We start from the raw sequence: 6,918 nt of genomic DNA on the forward strand, positions 1-6,918 counted from the left end.
ATATTTTTTGAGTGTTAACACTTTTTTCATCAGAAGACAAGTCTTAGTTTAGGTATATTATTTAAAATCAAATTATAAAGACATATTATACTAATCCTATGTTATTTTTCCTAAAGATAAACATTCATGCGCCATATATTTCAAATTATTTACTGCTTCACTAAAACACACACAAAACTATTCATGCTCTAGGCGTCCACATATAATTATTTTATCTAAACACAACATAATATTTTTACTTGAGGGTTACACATAACAAAGATTATGTCGACGCCTCTCTTCCAATGGCAATGTAAATACCTAAAGTAGCTTTGTTATGTCAGGAGCAATGGATCAATCCTTATCTAATGGGCACCCTCCAAACCAGAACATATATTCATTGATACATTAGCCTATGTGGTAATAAAGAACAAACATAGGTTCAAATGTAAAATAAATGTTCTCCATAGGACTAATAGTATCGGAAAACCAGTTTTGAACTTGGGAGCATATGTCCCTGGTACCTGAGAAAACATTTTAAAATGTTAAACAAAATCTAAACTAAAATTTAGCGCATATATGTGACATTATATACATGCCCGCTAAGTTTCACAAAAAATCGATTTTTTTTTGTGTCATATGCAAAAAAAAAAAAGTGTCAATCCCATAGAGTGGAATAAGTATACTATTATATAGCACGGTATACTAACACATCAACTAATTAACCTCTTCTTCAGTTATCTCTTAAAACATACATCACAGATAATTACCGGCATGGAAATGACACAATGTTACAGTACTAAATTCTAGTTCACCACTCTCATCATCTAAGGTTTGGCACTCCCTGCCCATGGTTCAACAATATGGACATTTCTTCTTGCGAACTTCTAAGATACTGGGCTTCTTTATAAACAATCTTCATATTGGTTCTAGGCTTTGCATCAACTTCTTTGAGATGCTAGCTGTTGCAAGATCTCAACTCATTTCTAGATCCCGACTCTTTGACTAACTCTTTGCTCTCTCAACCGGCTGCCATTTCTTCTGGCAAACATAAATATACCTTTTTGTTTATCATATATGCAAACAGAGGGAAATTTCCGGGCTGAGGAATGACTTCATGAATCTCTGCATGTTAAGCAACGCCTATTCGGTACAGATGATCTGCGGCTCTGTACTTCTTCAGTGCGTACAACATCTTAAATTTATAGACTGAGCCTTCCTTCAATTGTTCTCTGAATTGAAATATGCGATTGGCTGTTACACAAATTTCCATTGTGTTTCCCTGAAATGGCGGCCAAATTTCTATGTTAGTTGTACATGGAAAGCAATTAAATTTGTTACCAAAGAATTGCACAGCATGAGAAAAATTCTATGATCTTTAATGATAGAATTACAGTTTAACCGCACATACTTTTTTCCCTGTATAAATATGTGGAACTGTTATGTAGCAATAATGTGGCATTCTTACTCTGTGTAAGTACTGTGCATGTACTGGGAAGCAGACATCTTTGACGGTGTACTCTGTATATAACTGAAACTTCAGGTGTGCATCAAAAAGGGTAGACTTCCCCTCCAAACAATTCGCGCTAAAATTGATGTGCCTATATTTTGTGTCATCTTGCAATTGTTTATATAACATACGAAAATGAAGTAAATACATGAATATTTCATCATAGTTGAATTAGAATTGCGTTAAGTACTTATAGAAGAATTTCATTGAATTATATTGGTAAAAACGGAAGACTCTGTCTATGAAGTTGAATTGCAACAATTAGAGGTATCAATATATTATTTGGGAAAAGAAGAGCCACATATGGGTTCCAACAATTCAGGTGGGATATTAAGCTAGAGCGATTAAATGAAGTGTTCCATTTTTCAAGGATATACCTCACGGTCGCTGACAACAAAATCGAGATTCTAGAAGTGCTGCCGTGTCTACTGACCTGTGCATTGTAGATGGAAGTAGAGAATTATAGCTGCATAATACGGTGAGCAAAAATAAAGAAAGGAGGGGATATAGAGGAAGAAAATCATACACAAATTAAGCAAGCAAGAATTCACCTAATTGATCCAGTTATTCATGGAACTACCTAAGGGTGTCTTGTGCTTCTTGCCCAGCCAGCCCACCTCGCCTGCAGCCAGCAGCACAGCGTGCACTCACTCACATGACGGTCTGTATCAAGGAGAAATATCCACTGTAACACCATAACCAAAACCTAGAGGAAGCTGCAGAAATCAAGAAGAAAAGCATATGACAACAGAACTTCCGCCACTGACGACTTGCACGGTCCACCTGCCTCCGCCTAGCTATCAACATCATCCTCGTCAGGTACCAGCATAGCGGCTCCGTGCTCCCAGATCAGGTTTTAGGCAGCTGCGTTGCAGTCCGTACAGAAGCTGGACGGAAGACCGCCCAAATTCAGAAACACAGATTGCATACTGAAGCAACATGCGGATTCATGCCAACCATCTTTGGCACAGTGACGACCTGAATCTCATCGGACTCAAATCGCTGGCCCCTTTCCATAATAAACTCAACTGGATAAGGAGATCATGCCAGCATGCATATGACAAACCAATGACAACATATTAATGAGCCAGAAAAATGTAAGACAGTAGAAATTCCTCTAAGCTTGCATTACAACAACACTACTCCATCAGCACAAAATAGTAGTCCTCTCATTCACAATACGCATCTGACCAAATAACGATGCCATTGTCCCTAAAAATACATATTCCTTTCATCATTACGCTTGAAAATACAATTTAGAATCTTCAAAAACTAAAAGGATAACTCAGAGATATTACAAAACAAAGGTAAAACATAACTCCATTGCTTACATTAAAAAAGAATACACACATCTTTGGCAGCAATGAACCCGGTTCTATTTCTGGAAAACACTGTCCAATCAGGTCAGACACTTGTGCCTTTAAAACAAAGTAACTCCCACAAGAAACACATAACATGAAGCACAGATCTAATAGGATAAAACGTGGTTTCATATAGCAGGCCCGAGCTACTGATAAACATAATAGTTTTCTTTGGGCAACAACCACAAACTAACTAATCACACTCTCTTCATTTGTTTTTTTTTACAATAATGCAGCAACCATCCTGCTCTCGCAATAAGCCTTATTAACTGTAGAACATAAAGCTAGTGATACGTGCATAAAACAAACTGATAAAAGAAACACCATCATTGAGGTTGTTTGTTTCATTACAACCTCAGAAATTCTGTACCCCTAACCATGAACCAACTGTACATGAATTTCCTAACTCCTTTCGTAAAAAGAAATATAACATTCTAGTAAAAACAAACTACATATGGCACTGTATCCCTAATAAGGAAACACAGCTTGAGCTTCTCCACGGCCTTAAGGATTAGCCAACTGTATATGCACTTGCCAGCCCTCATTACCAATCTAAACATGGTGGTTTACTTCTACTGAACCCCACATCATCCTCCACAAGAACCCAACCAATAGTGCAGCTGGAAAAAAGCAAAGATAAGGTAACGGACAGACACACCAACCTACCCCCTACATCACGAACCAAGAAGCAGGTAGATCCTACAAAATCGAAAAGCAATAGAAACCACAACATCTGAGGGAAGCATAGATTCAATACCTATCACGCAAGGCGACAATATCCTGAATATCCATATTGATGCAAACCTGAAGAAGAGGAAGAATGGAACAGCAAGGAAATACCTCAAGCAGCCCGGCCGGCCGGTTGACCGCACGAAGAGGGGCGACACCCACCAGCGAGGCGCCTCGTCCAGACGGGATCCACAACAGGAAAAACCAGCACACGGCACAACCAGGGAAGATCCGCCAAGAAAGAGAAGAACCGCGGCCAAGCAACTCCAAATATCGCCGAACAGAGCGAAGAAGATCACCACCACGGAAGATTCGCCGAGAAATAGAAGAACCGACGACAAGCACCTCCAAGATCCCTCTCGGTCAAACCTCCAGGGAAACAACGCTGCGCTCGTGGGAAAAGAAAACGCCATGCGAAAGGGGCCCAAAATCTGGCCTGCCACGCACCGACCATGCGGAACCGGCCAAGTTCGAAACAGCCGCCACCTACGCAGCTACACAGGCCCACACGCGCATGTATCCACCGTCAAAACGCTGGGAAGCCAGCGATTGTAACAGCCTTAATTTATTTAGATAATATGGAATCCTGACGATGATGGCGATAAGTCAGCCATGTCCTAGCATCATGGAAGTTCATTCCAAACGTTGCTGCACGTCGGAAAATCTCATGCTCACCTCCCACACGTATGCCGTCTTCGCTTTTTTGCACCTTTGGAGCATGACTCCACGGAAAAGGCTGATTTGGCAATTCCCAAAGGGTCTTACTCAGGATAGCTTTTAGTAGCATGTGGGTCACTACTCACCAGTCACCATGCATACCTACACGGATATTCCAATCACCTTTTTTCTCCATCCAGTGGGCCGGGGGTGGGATGCGTGTAGAACCAACCAATCACACCCCAGTTTAGTCTTTCATTTCGGACATCAATTAGGTTCCTACTTTTTTGAGTTATACATTAACTTTATAGTTTATATCATATAGGTAATAAAGCTTCGTTCGATGGTTAAAAAAAACTAACCGTTGTCAAATGCTAGTATATTATTACCTTGTAGCTTTTGGTTGGATTTTCGGATATCCGCACATGAGCGTTTCGAACGATGTGAGTCCATGATAATAGAAATATACGTCTTTTTTTTTTTTGGTTTTCCATGCTATGGGTAGTTGACTTCATGGATCCTAAAAGTTTAATCTTTGATGTACCATATATTTTATTGAGTTGACTTGTAATTATTCCTTCAAGTTTGTAGATCTTAGGATGTTGTAGATCTCGCTTAGAATTTCGTGATCTTACATGATGGCAGCAAATTAGTCATGCTAGTAGATTCTTTTGTGCCAATTGTTGGCGGATCATTTGATTTGTTGAGAAGATTTGTGTATGCCTTGACACCAAAAATGATATCTCAGATGTTCGTTTCAAGAGGAGACATGCATGGATCATTCTATTTTCTCCTCTATGACCAGTTCTATGCCAAATCGAGGGAAGGCGTTGGCCCCAGTACTATGTATACTAGAAGATTCCCCGCACGTTGCAGTGGGAATTTGTATTATGCACATATAAAAAAATTATCAATTTGAAAGATGGTGATATGGTGATTTTATTTTAAATCTCTAGATATAGTACTCAATAAAGCAGTTCTAAGTTAGAGGGCCCATAATTTCACTAGTTAGAGTGCCCATAATCTCTAGATATAGTACTCAAAAAATCATCAATGTGAAAAATAGGGCTTTCATTCGGAGCACCCTGGAGCATTAGTCGGCCGCGTTACGAACCGGGACTAGTAGTCCCGGTTCGAATGGTTAGGACGCCAAAAAGTTTTAGTCCTGGTCCCTAACGTTTTAGTCTCTGCTGGAGACACCAACCAGGATTAAAGGGGTTGCAGCGGACTACCTATAGTGCAAAACCCTTTAGTCCTGATTTGTAATACCAACCGGGCCTAAAGCCTTTCTAGGTTTTTTTTTGCTCCCCACGCACTGTCCACCCCCTCTCCCGTGGATCATCTTTTTTAGCTTTGTAAAATACAAAATAAAATGATAGAAAATTTTAAAAATAAAATATTTTGAGATTCCAGTATGTTATGCAACATACTAGTAGGGAAAATTAACAAATTTTAAATTTGACATTTTTTTAAAACAAAGTTTATTTCTCGGTAAAATAGCAATATCTTTTGCATACGATGTCGGAAAAAAATGTATAACCTATCAAAATGATCAGCACAAAAAGTTACATCCTATTTCAAAAGAAATGCCTTAAATGGTCAAAGGACTAGGATACCGCATTGTACTTAGCACATGGAATGATCAAGTCCTTCTTGATGGTGCATTGTACTTTCCATAGTAGAGTTAAGCAGCCACACAAACTATTTTAGCAACAAATTCATGAACGCTTTACAGGTACAACACAACTGGAAAAGGTGGATCATCAGCATCACTCTGCAATAGGTGGCATATTCTTTTTTATGTATAACGCCGGTTTATGCTATCGGCTTGTTCTAATTTTATGATCTATCGGTATGTATGCATTATGATCATGCTATCGATTTGTATACATATGACTATGCTATCGGTTTGTATGCACTATGATTTTTATGATTGTGTATGCACTATGACCATGTTATCGGTTTGCATGCGCTATGACCATGCTGTAATAATGCCATAGGTCTCGCTTAGAATTATGCGATCCTATATGGTATCAAATGAGTGTTTTAAGCAGTAGGAATTCATCCTAGTAGTTTTTGGTGTGCCTTTCTTTCATGTTATTTGTATATGTGTTGTACTTTTGCGGACAATTTTTCGATTGAACTTTTGGTTATTTCTCTGAGCAGATTTATGTAAGGCTTGATAAAAATTTAGATCTCAGTTGTTCATTTATGCAGATCTTCCACGGTAGTAGTAGTATATGTTAGTGTCAACAGAGAGCCTTTGCGCCACCGTACTTTTGTTTAGCGACATTTTTCTCTTTTCCACAACAAGATATGATATATGATATATTGTTACACTTACACACATGACAGACTAAGTATATATGATGCCTCACGATATGTAATCGATATGTGGGTACGACATGACAAATGCACGATGAAGCACGTAGTTGTTTTGGTACACACTATATGAAGTTTACTTAACACGGAATTCATCACAGGGTGTCAATTCTTTAATGGAAATTTATTTAAATGGAACCAAGAAGTTAAGCATGTTGAGGCTGGAGTAGTGTGAGGATGGGTAACCGACTGGAAAATTTAATCATGATTGTAATTTGATCTAAGATTAAGTATACTTAGAGTTAAAAGTGTCTTGGGTGAAAGATAAACAAGTGAAAAAAGGAAAAAAAATAGTGTAAA

General features: G+C 38.7%; 1 long non-coding RNA gene across 1 annotated transcript; it reads right to left on the minus strand.

Moving 5' to 3' along the window:
- Positions 1 to 680: 680 nt before the first annotated feature.
- LOC124668123 lies at positions 681 to 2,053 on the minus strand. The gene is made up of 2 exons (XR_006991559.1): positions 1,867 to 2,053; positions 681 to 1,261 (listed from the first exon to the last, which is right to left on the minus strand). It is a non-coding gene; the product is annotated as an uncharacterized LOC124668123 (long non-coding RNA).
- Positions 2,054 to 6,918: the final 4,865 nt, after the last annotated feature.

The sequence above is a fragment of the Lolium rigidum genome, chromosome 6, assembly GCF_022539505.1.
Source record: "Lolium rigidum isolate FL_2022 chromosome 6, APGP_CSIRO_Lrig_0.1, whole genome shotgun sequence".
Lineage (NCBI taxonomy): Eukaryota > Viridiplantae > Streptophyta > Magnoliopsida > Poales > Poaceae > Lolium > Lolium rigidum.